Source organism: Galeopterus variegatus, unplaced genomic scaffold, assembly GCF_000696425.1.
Source record: "Galeopterus variegatus unplaced genomic scaffold, G_variegatus-3.0.2 Scaffold102, whole genome shotgun sequence".
In the NCBI taxonomy this organism is placed as follows: Eukaryota; Metazoa; Chordata; class Mammalia; order Dermoptera; family Cynocephalidae; genus Galeopterus; species Galeopterus variegatus.
In genome coordinates, this window is record NW_007726213.1 from 719,634 (window position 1) to 739,806 (window position 20,173).

The window sequence follows — 20,173 nt, forward strand, 5'->3', positions numbered from 1 at the left end:
CCCCCCCTATATCCAGGTAATAAGCTTGTGAAATATAACACAGCCAGCAGCTTTGGGTCTCAATCATAGACTTAATCTTCTACTAAGCATCAAGAAAATTGAAGATATACACCATGGAAAACTCATATGCAAGTAGTTCATTAACATTTTAAGATTTAGGATGTTTTAGTCCCAGAGTCAAGAGAACATATTTCAGACCTCCTGAGTGAAAACAGACAGCATGGAGAGTGGATGATAGCTAAACTTTGAATATCTTTTAAGATGAAAGGCACCTCCCCTCCCCTGTATCAGATCTCCATAATGCTGATTTTATTTTAATGGTTAAAACATAATTTCCAACTTGCATCTCCCCGTGTGGAAGATTTCCATTTGTGCGAGGGGGCTCGCCTATCAGTGAACAATACAAGTGAATATATCCCTTTAATAGGGTAATTGCTAACTTGTCTCAACTGGTTTTCAAACAATTGTTATGGAGCACTCAGTTTCCACTAATTGCAAAATTGCTGCTTAATTGAAGGACTCTCAGCCATCTAGTGCAGCCATTCAGCCATTGGCAGGCTCTGTGATCTCAAGCTGTGAATTGCATTTTAAAGAGGAATCGAGGAGAAAATTCTGCGGAATTCTAGGTTTAAAATGCTGGCTGTTGTTCAATGGAGGAAGAAATCATTTGAACAAGAATCACATTAAGTTGTGTTGTGATAAATTTTCTTTATTAGGATGAATAACATGCACAGATGGGCTTCAAAAGTGAATGAGAAAACTCATTGGTTACACTCTGCATCCATTTACTCTGTTTACTATGGAATGATGTTAAGCAATAAATGATGTTGGCAAATGAAATCCGTATGTCATTTGCTTGTGGGATTTAACCCCAGGACACGTAGGGAGGCTTTGGTGTTTTTAAGCTTAGGCATGTGTGTCCTAAAAGTCCCCTTAAACTTCCACTTAAGGCACAGAATTATGTAATTCTAAATAATTTGTTATTTAAATGGTTTGCTGGATTTCCAGAACACTTATACTAAAAAAGAGGTAGAAAAGTCACGGACCCTATTTTTTAATGTATAAAATCATTATTGATGACAGATGCAAAACAATGGAGGTCACTAATGTACTGACATTAAAAAACTTTGGGGGAGGTAGGAGAAGTGGTGAATAGGTGTGTTTTCTAAGTTGAACAAGAAGTTATTCTCTTTTCTGTGGAAAAACATGACTACTTGGTGAGATAAGAAACATGGAAGCTTGTGTTTAAATGTCAGTACATGCTGGATGCAGGGAAGGAACTTGTTGTCCTGATGTCTCCTTTATAGATGCCTAAAATTTGAAGATGGGTTGCATTAGATGAGTTAAGGGGCCGGATATGGAAGGGGAGAGTGATTGGGGGAAAGAAAAGTAAACTTACATGCTTCAGTGACAGCCATAATAAAGTAAAAGTTTATTTCCAGAGAGCCCAGAGAATAACAAATGTTATGTATTTTTCCCCAAAGGTTCACTTGAAAGAACTTTTCATTGGTTGTCATGGTAGTAATGTTCTGATTTTGAAAGCTTGCAGAACCTAGTAGCTCTTAAATGTGCTTTCATCTTGGTTCCTTTGGTCTGACTGAAACTTTATGACGACCTTCTGTGTTTTGGACATGCCTCTGCATTTTTGCAGGGAGGAGGACAGGCAAAGGAGGATTTCTTAATTCGAAGGCAATGTAACAAGGAAATGTAAAAATTTATGATTAAAAAAGTCACTGAACTTCAAATTGGCTTATTACAATAAAATCTAGAAGGCAACCTGCCTTTAACTATTACCTATGGAATTAAGATTTATATAAAAGGAATTCAAAGAAAATAAGCCGGCAGTTTCAAGTAGTTTAAGCAACTCATCAAAAATTGAAGTAATAGTGCCACCTAGAGAACAAAATCACTAGCTTTACCAGCCAAAGGGCTTATTTCCATATGAGCCATTTTTCCAAGGCTACAGTTACTAGGATTTCCTTGCTACCCTATTTAGATTTGGTGAGTTCCTGTGCTGTGAGAGGGCGGGGGAGGAGGGGACGTGCATTTGGGATTGTAGATGAAATTTTAAAACAAGCAGATCCACAGCTCAGTATATACACTTAGTAGCCAAATGTAGAATAGTCTGCCAGGAATCAAGAGCAGCCTCTTCTTTAACATTTGTTATATTCAGGGATGTGTACTGGAGCATTGAGTACAAAGGTTCTGATTTTATTTGCCACAGGCAATTCAGCACACATTCTGAGATACAATAACACCAAATAAATAGAGTAGGGAGACCTTTAAGAATGTCTTTGATCTATGATCTAATTTTAACATTAATGATTTGAGAAGATATATGAATAAAATAAAGGGTCATATATGTAGCAGGATTTTAAACAAACACCAAAATCGTAAGAAAAAAAGAAGGGGGAGGAAATTATAAGGATTGCCTTAACCTTAGAAGATAAAGATATACATCTGAGCCAAGGCCAAAAAAAATACGAAAGGAACCAGGAACCAATAATCACAAATTGTCTTAAAATTCTTTGATAACAAAACCTGTATTTAATTCATTTTTGCATGCTTCCACAATGGCATCCAGAACAGTGCTAGTGGCAGAGAAGCATTTCGATGAATATTGAGTGAACAAATTGATTAATACTTGCTTCATATTCTGACTAGTGATATAGACAGTGAAGAAGCTTTGTAGCTATAGAGAAATATTTATTTGTTTTGCTTGCCAAAAAAGAAAAAGCAGAAATTGGAGGAAACAAGTTTAATAATACTTATTTTTTTCCAGTACCTATTATAAATGTCATTTAGTTGGCTTAGTTCTAAAATTTCTTATGCATAATTTGATTCACTTGTGAAATGGTTTTTGGAACATGTGAAATGTTAAAGTTGATTTAGACAGCAACTCTGAGATTTTCTTTTAAATGTCTTTAATTTTTTGGATGCCAGGGGAGATACGAGTTACTGTGCTTTAGAGAATGGAATATAATATATTTTAAATTTGTGCCAATTTCTGGTAAGCAAGAAAAAAACAGCATGATAACCGAAAAAACCACTATATTGTCTGTACTTTGTGTCTTCCATAGAAGGAATCAAGTGCAGAAAATTTTCTTTTTCAGAAAAAAAAAAAAACTTTACAAAAAAGTATGTGGTGTGTTTGTTGGAGGGTGGTGGGGGAAGAAGGCTCATTGAATAAATTTCTTTTTTTTTTTTTTTTATTCTAGCCACATGGGATGTAGTCTAATCAGTCTAGATTTTGGAGCACTACCATCAGCAGTTCTGATGTTTTCTTTCTGTCTTCATGTGCCTTTGAAAACTGAAATTATGCCCAAATTGAAATAAGTTTCTCTATCTTTTCACATGTTCACTTATTTCTTGAATGTGTTTTTAAACACAGACAAATTTCTTTTACATCGTGTAGAATCTGAAGGTTGAGAAATTTGCAGAGAAAGTTGCTGAAGGGAGATGCTTGGCGGAGTCCCAGGCTGCATTCCCAGACCAAAGTCTTGAAGGTGTTCTCTCGTATACAACATTGAGAAAGTACATACAGCACTGAAATGCTGGCTGATACTGTGTCTGAAGGCACAGACGATATGCTTATTATATTGAAACACAAAGCCAACAGACATTACAGACATTCTGTTGAATGATAGAATATGGATCATTTACATTTACTGAAATGTCAAATACTATGATTAAGTTCAAAAAATCAATTGTATAAATAAAGAATAAAATACAGAGTTGGGGGTGTGGTTTTGGGGAATGACTTAGCAGATTATAGAAAGGAAACCTGGATGTCTTAAATAACTGCAGATTCAATTTGAGCCAATGGTGCGATTCTGTGCTGTTACCACAGCTTCTGAAATTTTGGGCTGCACCAGTAGAAGCATAATATTCAAATGGAGAGGCTAATAATTCTCTTCCACTTTTTAAACAGATTGTATTTAGAATATAGACTATATTCTGCTTTAGGCACATCATTGACAAATTGGTGTACATTCAGATCATTGTGACCAGGATGCACAGGGAATTTGAAAACATTGCATGTGAATGGTGGTTGAGGGAACTTGGAATGGGAGGCTTGGGGATAAGAAAACTTAGGCTGGAATGACAAATGGTTTTCATTTCTCTTAGCAACTCTAATCACATGATAGTAGCTACCTGGAATGCTGAATTGAGAATTCTGAACCTGTCCAGACTCAATAAGAAAGAATGTTCTGATTGTTAATGCCTGCTGAGGCTGGCAGATTAGAGTGGTAGCATATGTGATGTATTTTTGACATCCTTATTTTGATGACAGTCTTTAAAAATTTGAAGAACTGTCATATGGAAAAGGGAGTAGTCGTATTTTGTGTTTCCTCAGAGAGCAGATCTAGGACCAAAGATATAAATTTAGGTACTGTACGTGGTAGCTAGAAGAACTTTCAGGTCAATTTAATTAAGTAATTATTGAGTACTGCATACAAAGCACTTTATTAGGGGAATTTATAATCTAACAAAGAAAAAAGAGGCTTCTTTAGAATCTGGTCAATTTTTTATTATGAATGTTTAAGCAGAGGCTGAAACCCTTTTAGAAAGGAAACACACTAAAGTGGGAGGTTGGAGTTAGGTATTCTCTGAATAAACTTTTTCTAATGTCTTGATCATAAGTGAGCTCCTTAATTTTAGGTTGCAAACAATCCTGAGGACAATCATATTTGTAGATTTCTTTGAATCCTCTACTTGAGATGTGTTTAGCATCATGAATTGAATATCAGAAATCCTTCCCATTTCTTTGCAAAGTGCTGTACTTTACTTTTTCCATACTTACCTATGGATTCCCCAGAGCACTTTATTTTGCGTCAGAAAGAATGGAATGTCTGGGGGGAAAAGAGTCCTGATTAGATTTGGATGCCCAAATTGCTTAAAAATTAACTTTTGACGTTAAACTTTTTTAGAGTTCAGAAACTAAAGAAGGCTTCTCACTATTCACCTTCATCTTGTGGGAGCCACAATATCTTCAGATATTACAGTTCTACAAAGAATTTGTCTTTTTAAATGTAAACTGTCAAAGAAATCGACACCTCCCCCAACTCCATTAGACTTCAATATGGACGGAGTTACGTTTTTTTATAACTTATTTTGCTCTTCTGCAAAACAGCTAGAGATTAACCAACATGGAGAAAGTACAAAATGCAAGTTTAGACCATAGGATGCACAGCCCATTCCAAGTATTCATGAATACTTATTCTTTGGGCTCTCGCACTGCTATCAAGTATTAATATTATCAGTCAGCAACACAATCAGTTTACTGTTTACGTCACCTTGAGGACATCACATATTTTATAGTTTATATAGCTGCATGTATGTTTTCTCCTGTTCCAAAGCTTTTCTTTAAAAAAAAAAAAAGTAAAAGTGTTACCCACAGGAAATGTTTCTTTCACTCATTAATTCACCAAGCATTAATGAGTCCCCAGTGGGTGCCAGGCACTGGGCTAGTGGGGTTTCTTTTTCCTACATTGATACATCTTCAAGTGCTACTTGATATGGAACTCCATTGATTCTCCCATATAAAGCTTCCATTACCTATTTATATATTCACTCCCAAAGAGGCTTGTCTAAAAAAAAAATGTCTGAACAAATTCTGTGAGTTATTTCAGAATGTCCTGCTTATACTATATTTTCAGTTATTGACTATAACATTTCTCTTTTAAGAGGTTGAATGTTTTTATTCTCTCTGATTTTCAGGTATCATTTTGCGTTTAAATGAAGACAACAAAAATGCCTGTTAGACATTGTCCTAAAACATTTTACTGTTTGAGGACATTTCATGAAGAATTAATTCTTTGTAACAGAAGCCCCAGCAGAAGGAGAACCTCCAGACCAAAAATGCTGTTCGCTTCTACTAATTTTATTAGGGATTTTTTTCTTACATACAAGGACTCACTTGGGTCTCTTAGTATCAGAAATGTCTTCTTCATTTGACGATATATATAAATACTGTGTGTTTACCCCTCCGAAGAAATTTAAATTTTGAGAATGCTTCCATTTACTAGAAGCTGATTTCATGATCATGCTGCTTTAGGAAAAGAAGACAGAAAAATCAGTTTAGAGAATATTATCTTGCCTTTAAACATTAGTCAGTTGCATGTTTAAATTTAGTAATGGTATCTCTTTAGAGTTTACTAGAAAGCACTTTTCAATCCACTGGGTCCCCCTTCACTGTGAAGTCAGGAGGTGATTTTGCTCAAATATGTGGTGTAATAATCTGCATGTGGTGTTCATGGATCTTGGTAATACCAATACATAAAACAAAAGTTAGCAACACTGATCTAGTTCAACTGCAGGTGAGAGCATCAGAGCTCTGCCCCCCTTGACCTCAATTTTGCCCCTTACAAGAGATTCCTTGACACTCTGCTCTGCAAAACCTCATTAGAAAATATATTGTTTGGGCCGGCCCGGTGGCGCACTGGAGAGTGCGCCGCTTGGGAGCGCGGTGGCGCTCCCGCCGAGGGTTCGGATCCCATGTGGAGACTGGTTCCCGCTCACTGGCTGAGCGCGGTGCGGGCGCAACACCGAGGGTTGCGATCCCATTGCCGGTCCCCAGTAAGGGCACGACACCAAGGGTTGCGATCCTGTTACCGGTCAGTAAAAAAGACAAAAAGGAAAAAAAATATATATATATATTGTTCTAGATCAGAAGTCAACAGGTAGGAGTCTCAAAGCAAATCCTAAATCTTCCTTTCTTTCTCATGAAAATGACAATTCCTGCCCATTCCTGTGGCCGTTCTCTTACATTCAGAATTGTATTTGCCTGCTCATTCAGAGTATTCGCAAGTGGTAACCTGATAAAACAGACACTTCTTTTTTTTGCATTATTTAGTTTTTAGATACAGTCATATATAATGGTTGAGAAGCAATATGGGATGATCTTCCCTTAAACATTTTATTGATCATTAAAATGTTATCGCTAATAAAATTTATTTTTAAATGCTTTTCCTAAAATAACACTTTTTTTTTTCTGGTCTTCACATCCGTGACAATGACTTTCTTAAAACTTCATAACACCTATTATTCCAGAGCCTCTGATTGTTCTCCAGAGGGAGAGAGAACCCTCATTATCACTGTTGTAAGCGATACAAAGGGCTATGAAGATTTGCTCTAGTGCAGCACCCCTGTAGGCATTGGTTGGTACTGGGACCAAAAGTAAGTTCATTTGTTGTCACTAAGATTCTACATTGTTTTACTGGCTGAAGTCATATGTAGATGGAATTGCACATTTCAGTAATAATCTTGTACAAATGTGTAGAATTCCATACACACAATGCATTCACATATCTAATTCCATCAGCTCCTGCATATAACCCAATGAAAAAGATTGGGCAGACATTATTTCTACATAACAGAGGAGGAAACTGAAGCTCAGAGAAGCTGAATAACAGTCCAAATGCACAGCTGTAGAACCCAGTCCTCTACTACTACTCAGCTGTCTCCAACCATGACCTGCAGAATTCGAATAAGAAACCATATTTTGCCCTTGACACATTGTGAGGGCCTGGAGCAGGTGCAGACTGATATCACCGTGGCCTAGCATCTACTTTCTCTTTACAGCAAATGCTGGCACCCTTCTGTGTGCCAAGGAAAAAAAATGGTGATGAGAAGATAAGAAAATGTTTAAGGATTTTTGTTTGTTTTGTTTTGTTGGTGGCTGGCCAGTGCTGGGATCTGAAACCTTGACCTTGGTGCCTTAGTACTATGCTCTCCCAAGTGAGCTAACCAGCCAGCCCTACTCTAAAGAGTTTTTGAATTCAGATTTTTTAAAGAAAAAACTCTTGAAAAGAGGGAAAATGAGTATGTGATTTCTTTCTTGAGCTTCTTAGTTATAATTTTGCTTAAAGCTGTGGATCTTGGTAAGTGAACTCTTAGAGATGCTAATAAAGTAGAACATAACAAAGCAGTGATTCCCAAACATGGTGATCATCAGAATTACCTTTGAAACTTTAAACAGATATAGATATGAGGTCCTATTCCCTGAGATTCGTAGGTATGGGATAAGGCCTGGGCACATGTTCTGTTTAGAAACTTCCCCAGGTGGTTCAGATGTGCAGGAAAATTTGAGAATTGCTGAACTGGAAGCCAAATAAACTGACTATCCTGTGATTTAGAGAGACTTATTTATTTCATTGTCCAAATACTTGGATTAGAGCGTGGTTAGAAGGGATTTGCAGCCTTGTAAATAATCAGAAATTCAGAGAGTGTGAGATGGGAGGCCTGCTGAAGATATTCCTTTGACTTGTAAGAAATTTCCTAATTAGAAACTTAGGAAAAGCAAAAGACCTGGGATAATGTTTCTGAGCCCAAAGATGGAGTTTGATTCCAGTCCCAACAATTTAGTATGTTTATGACCTTGAGTGAGTTACTAAAATTCTCTGCGCCTTGCCTTCTTAACGGAGTAGTTATAGGGATTAAATATGTTAATACATGTAAAGTGTTTAGGACAGTGCTTGGCATAGTAAATGCTTAATGAATTTCAGCTGCTGTTTTTATTATTAGCACTTTCTAGCCCCATACTTTTTTTTTGTTGCTTATTAACACAATAAAAAGCATCATGCTTATTCCTAAATTTGCTTCACCTTTGTAGCAAAGTTCACAAGACCAGAACTCCGTTTTGTTGTAGTTCTCCGAGTGTAATTTGTTTATTCGTGACTTTCTCCTCCTTTTATCCATCTAAATCCTACTCATTCTTGAAGACCCAGCTGGAATTCTACTTCTCTAGCAAGACTTGTGCCCGTAATACATCTGCCCTATCTCAGCTCCTAGGTCATCTATGGTCTGTATCTCACAACTTAGTAACTAATCATATAATCATTAAATCATTATTGTGTGTCTTCTCTGTGTCAGGTTCTATGCTAGGAGCTGCAGATATGATGTTTTAGTCAAGAAATATGTTCTAGAATGTCCCACTCAGGAAAGTCTGTTGACTTTAAAGAAACATTCCCTAAATAGAAGCTTCACGAGACAGCCCAGGCCTGGTACCTGCATTCCTGGGCCTGATGACCAAGTTTGAGTCCACACCCGTCACTAACCAGCTCTGTGATCTTGGGCAAGTTACTTAAATTCTCTGTGCCTAGAACAATGTTGAGGGAAATCCTTTTCCCCGATCCTTATGTTTCCACAGTGGACTTGCATCCTAAAATAGAACACAATGAGAGGAATATTCTGGGTCCTTCTCTTGTCCCTATCACTAGTTCCTTTCTGTGAGAAGAGTGATTAATCTAATTGATGAGACCGCTAGATCTGTCATCTTCTGAACTATAGAACATGTGAACCAAAGCAACTGACCACTGTGTTGAAATTGAGCTCACTTCTGTCTTGTTCTTTGGTACCACTATGCCCAAATTTATAGGTTCTTGGCATTCTACCCATCATGTAGTTAACAATAAAGTCAAGGTCAGTTTCTCACAGACCCTGTTAAGACTTCTGCTCTCTCAGTTCTCATTTTTCTGCTTCCAACTGTATGGGTCCCAGAGCCTTGGTTCAAGATGGTAGGAAATAGGCCCCACTGTGTTTTCTACTACAGCTTTGCTAGCATGAGGTTGACCCTGTATTTTGATTCCTAGTTGACAATTTATTTCTATTTTCTCAATTCAACATCCCAAGGGGAGGAGGTATGATTACCCCAAACATGTAACAGTAGGAAGTTGAATAAATCATAATTTTTCAAAGTTGCATGAGATATGGTCCTTGTCCCAGAGAAGCTGTCTTATAAGTTTGCTTTTTTTTTTCTCCCATGTATTTTAGTGGTAACTCTACAATTAGATTATATTTTCATTTTTCAAGCGTTTATAGCTCCTATATTGTCTTAGTCTCCGTAGCACATAACAGCCTGCTGAGCACATACATAGTAGGTGGCCCTGTAGGTACTTGCTCAATAATTCAGCATGTCTTTCTTTCATGGAAAAGAAAGATTACAGTGTTGTTATCAGTTCTAGGTGAGTATCCATAAATGAGTTTTGGGTTTCCAGCTTATGTGCTCCAGAAACTCACCCACATTGAACTCTTCATGGGTTCTTTGTCTTGCTATATGGGTTGTACATGCTAAGAGGTTAGCAGATCAGATAATATAATCTTTTGCTCTACAAAATATGATCTATATTGAACACAAATCTGGGCCCAAAGCCTCCTCTTCTCTGCCACCTTCTTCCCCTTTTCATTCCCTGTTTTCTGAATATCCTTTGTGCATATGTCAATTATGGTATGTACCACATTGTGCTGTAATGTCTATTTATGTGTCTAACCTGCTGCCCATCCCTCCTCTAATAGTGAAGCCCCCAAAGGCAGGGATTCTGTCTCATTCATTTTGGTGTCTCCAGTGCCTATACTCAGAGAATGTCTGTCAAATGAGCAAAGAGTTAAAAGTAAATCTTAAGGGAAGTTTAAGTCACAGTCATCCTAAGCTTTCAGTTTGACAAGTTTACGTCCAAAAGAAAGGCTTTCACAGATAACCCAGCCACAGAGGATGATGGGTGACCTTTGTTGCTCTGAAGGGAGAAGGAACAGAAATGGAGCTTTAAAACATTTGTGAGTTTCCCCACCCCCGCCTCATGAAATAAACACGGCCTGCACCTGAGTTCTCTTCACATGAGGGAGTGACAGAAACACTGCTGGTTATGACCTTCAGCTGACCAATCAGAGCTCTGCTGAGGACAAGTGAGCTTGTATCTCTGTCCTTGATATATACCTTGAAGGTGTCAGTCCATTGTTTCTGTGTTCACTTAACCATTTTCATAAGAACTGCTTTTTATCTTGTGAGCCTCTAACTAAATGATTAACACTGTAAAATTGACCATTTGGGGTAACCCTGAAACACTTCTCTTGAAAACTCTTAATAGGTAAGAGTGTGCTCACTTCCATGGGTGTCTGATTTTCTTGTTATACTTGAAAATCAGTGACAGTTTAACTTGGGATGATCACTTAACAAATCCATTAAGAGTTACCAAGTTAATTATTCCCACTTTTCATGAAGCAACCTTGAAAATGATTTTCCTAAAGTGAAATATATCTAAACCTAGTGAGTTCTTAATAATCTTTGCTGATGAATGAATCATTAACTAATATATGACACATTCTTAATCCTTAATCGGAGGCAGCTTTAGCCTCTTGGGCAAGAGGAGGCCCTTATTTGAAATATCACAGGATAGTAAGCCTCCTAGAGAAATTTCTGTAAGGAGACATGGTCTGCTCTGAAACATGAAGCTGGAGCCAAGAGGACATTGTATTGACCCAGTGTGGCCTCAGAGCTTCTCAACATGGCCTAAAGTTAAAGTACCTTATTTCATTAAGAGGTGGGCCAGTTAGAATACTTAAATGTGGCTGGAACCAGGCACCTTCCCTAGTCAAAATAGAAAAGACTGCCTTGCTTGCTTTTTCTGAGTTCTAAATCGCTGCTGTCCTAACCCAGCATCTGGATAGCAGTTAGAGCACCTTCAGTGAACCTCCTCATGTGGTTATCGCTAGTCTCGTGGAATGTTTTACTTTAGAATGGTGAGGAAAGCAACCCCTGGATTTCCGTGATTAATTTAACATTGTGGTGCAGCTCTGACCATCCCTTTAATGGGTGATCTGCTTTCCAGATGACTGTACATATGAACAAGAAGTGTGGGTTTTTTGGGTTTTTTTTGAAGAGTTTTTTCATTCAGTCTCTAAATTGGGTAAAAAGTCCTCTAGGGAGCATTTCCAGAAGTGTTGGACTTGCAGAGGGAGAGAACATACCTTGGGAACAAAATGGAGTGAGGGGGAAAGTGGGAGGGGGAGGGAGGTTGGGATAATTGGGTGGGGGACCCGGGTTACAAATGCAATTTGTAGTAATGGGCATGCTGCTGGTATGGATCTGGCCTTCACATCCTGGGCATGAGGGGTGTCAATCAGCTTTGTGTCTCATGAATATTCATAACCAAAAAAAAGAAGCATTTGAAGTTCACATCTGATTTTGAAGGTCAGTTGGAGGCCTCCTGTCTGTGTGTGACAGTCACATGTCTCCAGCAGCCGCACTGATCACAAGGAATAAGGTCATTCTTTTGGGTCATTCACTCAACGTTGGTCTCGTGTCTGCATTTAACTCTGTACAGTTTGCTCCCATACATGTCTCCTCACTTCCCCAGTAGGCTTTACAGAATTTGCAGTCAGTCAATTGCAGAGGACCACATACGGAGTCATTTAGCCACATGTCTTCCTCTTCAAATTAGCCGGCTCTTGTTTTCTGTTTATGTTTAGATTCCATCTTTTGGAAGTTTTCTTTCCTCCCTGGTATCACAGTGCATCAGATTCTTATGGGAACGGATCCCATTCCCCTCCTATGTTTGGCCGTGGCCACCCCTCAGGCTAGTGTTATGTTTTACAACAGGGGTTACAAATGCAATTTGTAGTAATGGGCATGCTGCTGGTATGGATCTGGCCTTCACATCTTGGGCATGAGGGGTGTCAATCAGCTTTGTGTCTCATGAATATTCATAACCAAAAAAAAAGAAGCATTTGAAGTTCACATCTGATTTTGGAGGTCAGTTGGAGGCTTCCTGTCTGTGTGTGACAGTCACATGTCTCCAGCAGCCGCACTGATCACAAGGAATAAGGTCATTCTTTTGGGTCATTCACTCAACGTTGGTCTCGTGTCTGCATTTAACTCTGTACAGTTTGCTCCCATACATGTCTCCTCACTTCCCCAGTAGGCTTTACAGAATTTGCAGTCAGTCAATTGCAGAGGACCACATACGGAGTCATTTAGCCACATGTCTTCCTCTTCAAATTAGCCGGCTCTTGTTTTCTGTTTATGTTTAGATTCCATCTTTTGGAAGTTTTCTTTCCTCCCTGGTATCACAGTGCATCAGACTCTTATGGGAACGGATCCCATTCCCCTCCTATGTTTGGCCGTGGCCACCCCTCAGGCTAGTGTTATGTTTTACAACAGTTGTTTGTAGAGTTGCCCTTTACAGTTTACAAAGCCGTTTTCCATGTGTTGACGATCCCTGTGTGATGCTGTGAGTCAGACAGGGTAAGTATTCTTATCCTTATCGTATCACAGAGGTGAAGGCCACAGGGTGCTTGAATTTATTCACCCATAAATTTGTCCAATTTGTTGGTTAAAAATGGTCAAATGTTAGCCATTTCTTAGTGTCAACTTAGTAGAAAGCAGGAGTCAGGAAGGGCTGGGATTCAGGTCTTTTGTTCCCAAACTCACGGACTGTCCTCTGTACCCAACTGCCCATCTTGAATTAGTTTCTTTGGGGGAAATGTCTGCCAAACTGGGATGGCACCCACCAGACTTCTTAATTGTATCCATCACCAGGACACGCAAGCAAAGGAATTGGTGTGAATCTCTGGAATATCTGTTGCATCAGAGCAGTGTAGGAGATTGTTTGGTGCCACAAATGAAGCTGCTAGGTTAAACATTTTTTAAAAATTTGTTATTTTAAATTTTTGATAGTTAATATACATGACTCAAACACCAAAATAGAATTAAAAAGAAGTTTACACTGAGAAGTCTTGCTGCACCTGTGCCTCGCCCACCCCAGTTCCCCCANGGACTGTCCTCTGTACCCAACTGCCCATCTTGAATTAGTTTCTTTGGGGGAAATGTCTGCCAAACTGGGATGGCACCCACCAGACTTCTTAATTGTATCCATCACCAGGACACGCAAGCAAAGGAATTGGTGTGAATCTCTGGAATATCTGTTGCATTAGAGCAGTGTAGGAGATTGTTTGGTGCCACAAATGAAGCTGCTAGGTTAAACATTTTTTAAAAATTTGTTATTTTAAATTTTTGATAGTTAATATACATGACTCAAACACCAAAATAGAATTAAAAAGAAGTTTACACTGAGAAGTCTTGCTGCACCTGTGCCTCGCCCACCCCAGTTCCCCCACACAGCACCACGTATAGGTGATCATTTGTATTAGTTTCTTGTGAATCCTTTATAGTGTGTTCTATGGAAATACAAGTAAACACGAATATGTGTTGTTATTTTCCCCCATTTTTAAACAAAAGATAGTAAGCTATGTATACACTGTTCTGCACCTCATTTTTAATCACTTACCAGTATATTCCAGAGAGCTTTCCATTTCAGTATATGGGGAAATAACTTGTTCTTTATAGTTGCATGGATTCTATTTTAAGTATATTCTATAGTTTAATCAACTTTCCTTTATCTGGAAATTGGGCTATTTCTAATAGTTGTGATTGTTGCAGTTAATAACCTTGTATATATATCATTTTGTACCTGTGTACCTGTATCTGTATATTTATTCCCAGAAGTAGAATTGCTGGGCCATTTATAATCAAAATGATAGGTGTTGCCCAGTTGTCTTGCAAAGGGCTTGAACTGTTTGTACTCCCACCACCAGCATATGAGAATACTTGTTTCTGCACAGCCTCACTCACAGAGCATATGGGGGGAGATGAGAAATGAGGCAAACTTCTAAGTGAAGACTCAGTCTTCTACCTTGTCCCTAGTTTGCAGTGGGAATACTGCACAGTTCCAAGAGCTGGCGCAGGCATCAGTTCCAATGGAAATAACGGCTCATCATGGCCATGGGTGTAAGCCAGCTCTAGTGGCACACATGGAATGGACCCACATTGCCACTTGCAGAATTTCCTGTAACAGAAAGTTGAACGCATATTCATTGTTCACCCAATGGGCGGTGCTGGATCTAAAGAGCACAGCAGTTCTTATTGGAACAGTAAAGAAAATTGTTCCACCACAATGCACTGTGTACCAGGATTTTACTATTCTTTTCTCAGTTACTCCAGGGACTAAGTTCAAGAGATATATCTCAAATCACAGAGGAAGTCTTGCTAAGCTTGGAACTTTCATACCCAAGGGATGCTCTTTCGAAGAATGACTTTGTGCCTCCCCCAAGATTTGTAATTAAATAATTAGTGCTTTATAAGATAAATCTGCCAGAGTACAATATAAACATTGAACTGTGATGCAATATTGTTAGGCTTTTTCCTGAAAGTTGCCAGGCAGTTTCCTGTATTACGCAAATAGGGAATCATATAAAAACACGTGATTTATGGCCTAGATAACATCTCCACATTTTAGAAAGCGTATATTCCAGGTCATCCCCACATAACTCCTTACCATTCTTATTGGAAAGATTAATTTTCAGTATTCTTTTTCTCTGAGGACAGTGTACTCTGTTTAGAAAAAATTCCCTTCAGTTCCATTGCATAGAAACGTGTGACAAATGGAGCCTTGGTGGAATGGTTGTTCGATCCAAATGGACATTTTTTTCTCTGAGGACAGTGTACTCTGTTTAGAAAAAATTCCCTTCAGTTCCATTGCATAGAAAAGTGTGACAAATGGAGCCTTGGTGGAATGGTTGTTCGATCCAAATGGACATTTTTTTTTTTCCCAGAGATATTGCAACAGGACCCCTTTATAGGGAAAGCCACCCTCTTCCCCTATACAGGATAGCTGCACTTGGAGAATTGCACTGGCGACTGTATCTGGTCTACACAGAGATCACTCCCGGGCATAAGGGTGGACTGCCACAAGCTAGCTGACACACCACTGACAAATACACACTTTCTTTCGTTAATAATACCTGCAAAGCCTTTCCCAACAGGCCTTTCCAGTTTTGTTCTCAGGCTCCTTGCAGCTCCTTCCCTAAAAGTCTCTTTCAAGAGCTGGCAATGGCCAGAAGCAAGGTGTTCTGTCTTTTGTGCTGTTGTCATCCCACCTGCCACGGCACATTCAGGATGTCAGCCCAGCTACGTGTTTTGCAACAGTTCAGTGTGGCTGTGGGTCCAGCTGCCTTTGTCATTCATGCCAAGGGCTTCCAGGTACTAGTTTGGTGGGAGAGGATCCATTCTGTGACTCTCGTTCCTTTGGCTGTTTTGCTGGCACAGTCAGGGAGAGTCTGCTGCTCTATCTGTGCTGGCCCAACTTTTCTGCCACCTTTGTGGTCTTGACTAATTGTCTGAACTACTCCTGGAAAATAAGTTTGAGATGTCTTGCTATCACTTCCTTTTCACTCATATCTCAGCCGCTCTGCTATATTCCTGAGGAACAGGACAAACGGGATGGGTCACAAGTAGGGTGGCATAGGGTCCCAGACCTCCAGATTTTGAAGGGATTAGGTTTGGGTGCTAAAAAGAAAGATTTAATGTGACAGGTATTTTCTTAAAAGGCACATTGGCACTCATGTCTTGACTGAAATCATTCTTACTCAAGTGGAATTGACAGAGGAGTATTTGGTAGTTGTGGTTACTGGTCTAAAAAGTACGTGGTTCTATTCCACCTCCTGTAGAAATCTTCTCAAGGGTAAATGTTCTGACATCTCCAACAAACTACCTTCATATGTCATTTTGACACTATGCCCTGTTAAGTATGCATGCATGGTTGGTACTGTGAGGGAATAATTCAGTCTTGGCAAGAGGGTAGTAACGAAGAAACATTAGGGTTATATTCAGCCTCTGTGAAATTAGTGTGTAAACAAACTGCTTATCAGAACTGATCATATGGGGCTTTGTTTAAATAAATAAGAAAGTGGTGCATAGGGTCTGCAGGATCAGGATATGGGTGCCAAGTAGACCTCCCTCAAAACATAGGATGCCGCTTCCACATCTGACCCCATATGGAAAGAGGCACTGCTCGCATGGAAAGCCAGCCCTGGTTCATACGCCATCTCCACCACAGGCTGGGTATGTGGCCTTAGACAGTTTACTGAACGTTTCTGAGCCTGTTTCCTCAGTTGTAAACTGTGGATAATCAGATTGTCAACCTCATAGTTAATAAATCCTAGTGTTTTTTTTTTTATCATTTTTAATACAAAGAGAAATTTGATATATTACTTATCATTTATCCAGCTGCCCAGAACATCTTCCAAAAATCTCCCTCATAACGTACCACCACCGACAACAAATACTGTATTTATTTATAGACACTATGTAGAAATGCAGTCCCTGTCCCGTGCTTAGATTGAACATATTGCTACTTGAGTTTGCATGTCATCTGTAGAAATCAATGTTTACTGAAAAGGAAAAGGGTGGAGACAAACCACAATCTTGACACTCATGGCATCATGGAATTGACTGTTTCCATATAGGTGCATTAAAGTTATGTGGATATTTTCTGGCCAGCCATCCTTGATCTCTTTTGTCATCTGAGATGTTAATATTTTCCTCATATTTTATAGTAGTTCTGGAGCATAGCCAGTTTCTCAAATACAATCCGCATGGCTCATTATGCACAGGGCACAGAGACTGCCTTTCTGGTGCTGTTCAGATGATCAGTGATGATCGGAGGAGTCGGGACCTGGAGTAGGGCCATGGGCAGGGGAACATATTAAATTGATTTTCCTCCTGCATTAAGTTACAAATAGTGAGCACTTTCCTGTGCTTTATAGTAAGTAATTAAAAGAAATTATAGAGTTGGATGCAAAAATAACCTGAAGTACAGTGTTCTCCATGTGTGCAGGAGGTTAATCCTCATTAATGCTCAGAACATTGGGTTTCTACAGAAAGGGCCGCATGTCCCCACATGTTTTGGCAGCTACCCACACGCTTCTGTATGGTGCGACTGCGTCCCAGAAGAAGGGCTGTGCTGTGTGCCTCTGTGCTTCAGTGGAATTTAACACACTGATTCCTGAAAATGGTCTCATAAAGGTGAGCCACAGAAAGCTAATAGCCTTCTCTTGCTAATTTTCTCTTTCCCCTGGGATTTCTTGGTAATCATTTGAAAAGGAATGCTATTCTTTTGCCTCTAGAGGCAACTTATATTTCCTGTTTCTTCCCCCACCTATTTCCACCTCTCTTGCTCTCTTACATTTAATATTCTATGTACATTAGAGGATAGGGTCTAATCTAGAGATATCCCTTCATCAGGTGAGAATCCTCCATCCCATTCTCATTTCAGCCCTTCTGAATTAATGACGTTGAAGCCTGCCAGTTTGGTTCTAAGGTGGGTCTAATTATGTACAGATATTCTTTCTGTAGTGGAAATTGCTCAGATAACTAATTAACCACAGGAATACATTGACTATAAGAAATTTCAAGAACATCATCTGTGGAAAAAATGGAAAGGACATACCTTTGCCACAGCTCTCGAGTCCATCAGGAGTGTCATTGTAGGGTGACAGTGTCTGATGGGGGGTTGGCTCTCAGCTGTCAGATTTCCCATAGCATTTTATGGTGAGAACTTGGGGTGTCCAGTAACGCTCTTAAAGCAACCTGTTGATTTAAAGCTGACAATTCTGAAAAAAGAGACTGACATAAGACAGACTAGTCTTGACTTTCTTTCTCTTTATTTAATTGTGATTCTTCTGGCATGTTCCCAATCTCCACATAATGGCAAACTTCTTTTCTTAAAGGAGGATTTTCTTTATCCTTGGGTCTGAATGTTATGGCATGTTCTCCCCTTAGGGACAAAGAATACAGTTGTGTCACGCTTGCTTTGTTTTTTGGTACAGAGCCTGCTTCTTCTGGGGTGCAGGGACTTGGGAGACAGTGCCCTGGTTTGCTTTCACAACATCCCCTGCTAATGGGTGTGTCTTGTGTGTAATTTGGAGGAGGCAGTCTTTTAGGTATGTTGACATCTGTCTTCTTCTGGGGTGCAGGGACTTGGGAGACAGTGCCCTGGTTTGCTTTCACAACATCCCCTGTTAATGGGTGTGTCTTGTGTGTAATTTGGAGGAGGCAGTCTTTTAGGTATGTTGACATCTGTACTTTCCAATGTGGGGCTGAAGGTGGAACCCGACAATACTTGAGATACCACCTGGGAAATTAGGGTTCTGTGTCATCTCAGCCTCACACATTTGCAAATGATTTAACAGCAACACTATCAGTGTTCCTGGTGTGAGTCATTTGCATTTGGACTGGTGAACTTGGTGACTTGTTGGTGTTTGGAAATTAGGAATCTTTGCAGTCTTTTGCAAAAATTGTGAACAGTAGACTAATCTCCAGTTCTGTTTCTACAACTGCCCAATCAACCCCTTCATAATGCTGGTCAGCTCCAAAAATGTTATACTTTTCTGTGGAAAGCTAACTTACTTTTTACCATTTTGGATACTTCAGTCTTTAAGCAAATGATCCCAAATATTGGCTGCCAACTGAAAAATTGGATTACCTGCTAGGCACCTTACATAGAGTCAGATTTGGGTTCGGGAGGAGTTTTTGATACTTATTGTAATGTATTTTAGGGTTTTGTTGTTGTTTCTCCTGTTATATTTTGTTAGTTTTTGGGTTTTGGGTTTTTTAAAATTTCATGGTGTTTGGTAGGAGAGAGCTGGATCCGTTGGTTTTAAGACAAGTCTAGAAATAAGAAATCTGCCATTAAGTGGGCGAGTCAGTGCTCCCTGCCTCTATCTCTATTTCACCATTTCAGGACAGAAAGAACCCAACAGGGCCAGAGATGTGTGGCTGAAAGTAACGTTAATGTGCCTGGAAATCTACCACCTCCTGTAGCTGTTCATGTCATTTCCAGTATGATTCTGATTGAGCAAGTAGTATTAGACTGTGTTAGGTGATCAGGGAAGTCAATTATGCTTGCACTTGCCTTGTAGCATTTAGGTAAAAATTATTGATTAAGTAGAGGTCCAGAGTTAGGTGAGCAGTACTCTATAAATTCTCATTCAATCACATTTATAGGTATTCTGTACTTTATGGCATAAACACAATAGTGGAAAAGCCGGTTGTCATTAAGGGAAACCAGATTTCACTTAATACCATTACAAAAGCAAAGATATTTTTCCACATAGTAAATGTTCCAATGAAACAGTTGAACCAAACAGGAAAAATGATAGGTAACCCCATGGCATGCTGAGAAACTAACCGTAATACTTTCCTTATCTTAAGCAGCTTCCTTTCTCTTTATCATTTAGTCTAGTGATTCTCAACATTAATAAGTATATGAATCATTCTGAGTTGTATGAATCTTGTGGAAATGCTGGTTCTGACTGAGTGGGCAGACGAGATGGGGGAAGGGAAGCTGAGATTCTGCATTTTTTCATGGTGATATTAAAGCTGCTGGCTCATTAATATCACTTTGAGAAGCAGGATTTTATTTAATTTCAGCCCGTGGAAGTTTATCCCATACCTACACTTGTGAAAATTCTAATTTCAGGTCCCATAAACTTCTCCCTTTGTTGGAGTATTTTTAATTGCAAATTTGAATTGCATTAATATATAACACTCAAATAAAAA

At 39.2% G+C, this 20,173-nt stretch overlaps 1 protein-coding gene across 8 annotated transcripts in view; it reads left to right on the top strand.

Moving 5' to 3' along the window:
- BDNF (brain-derived neurotrophic factor) overlaps nt 1-20,173 on the top strand; it is a 60,723-nt gene that overhangs the window by 27,023 nt on the left and 13,527 nt on the right. Inside the window, exon 2 of one of the 8 annotated variants that reach the window (XM_008584196.1) lies at nt 17,380-17,638. The exons of the other annotated variants lie outside the window; for them this stretch is intronic. The gene's annotated coding sequence lies outside the window, so the exon portion shown is untranslated. The remainder of the gene's footprint in view (nt 1-17,379; nt 17,639-20,173) is intronic. 8 annotated transcript variants of the gene reach the window in all.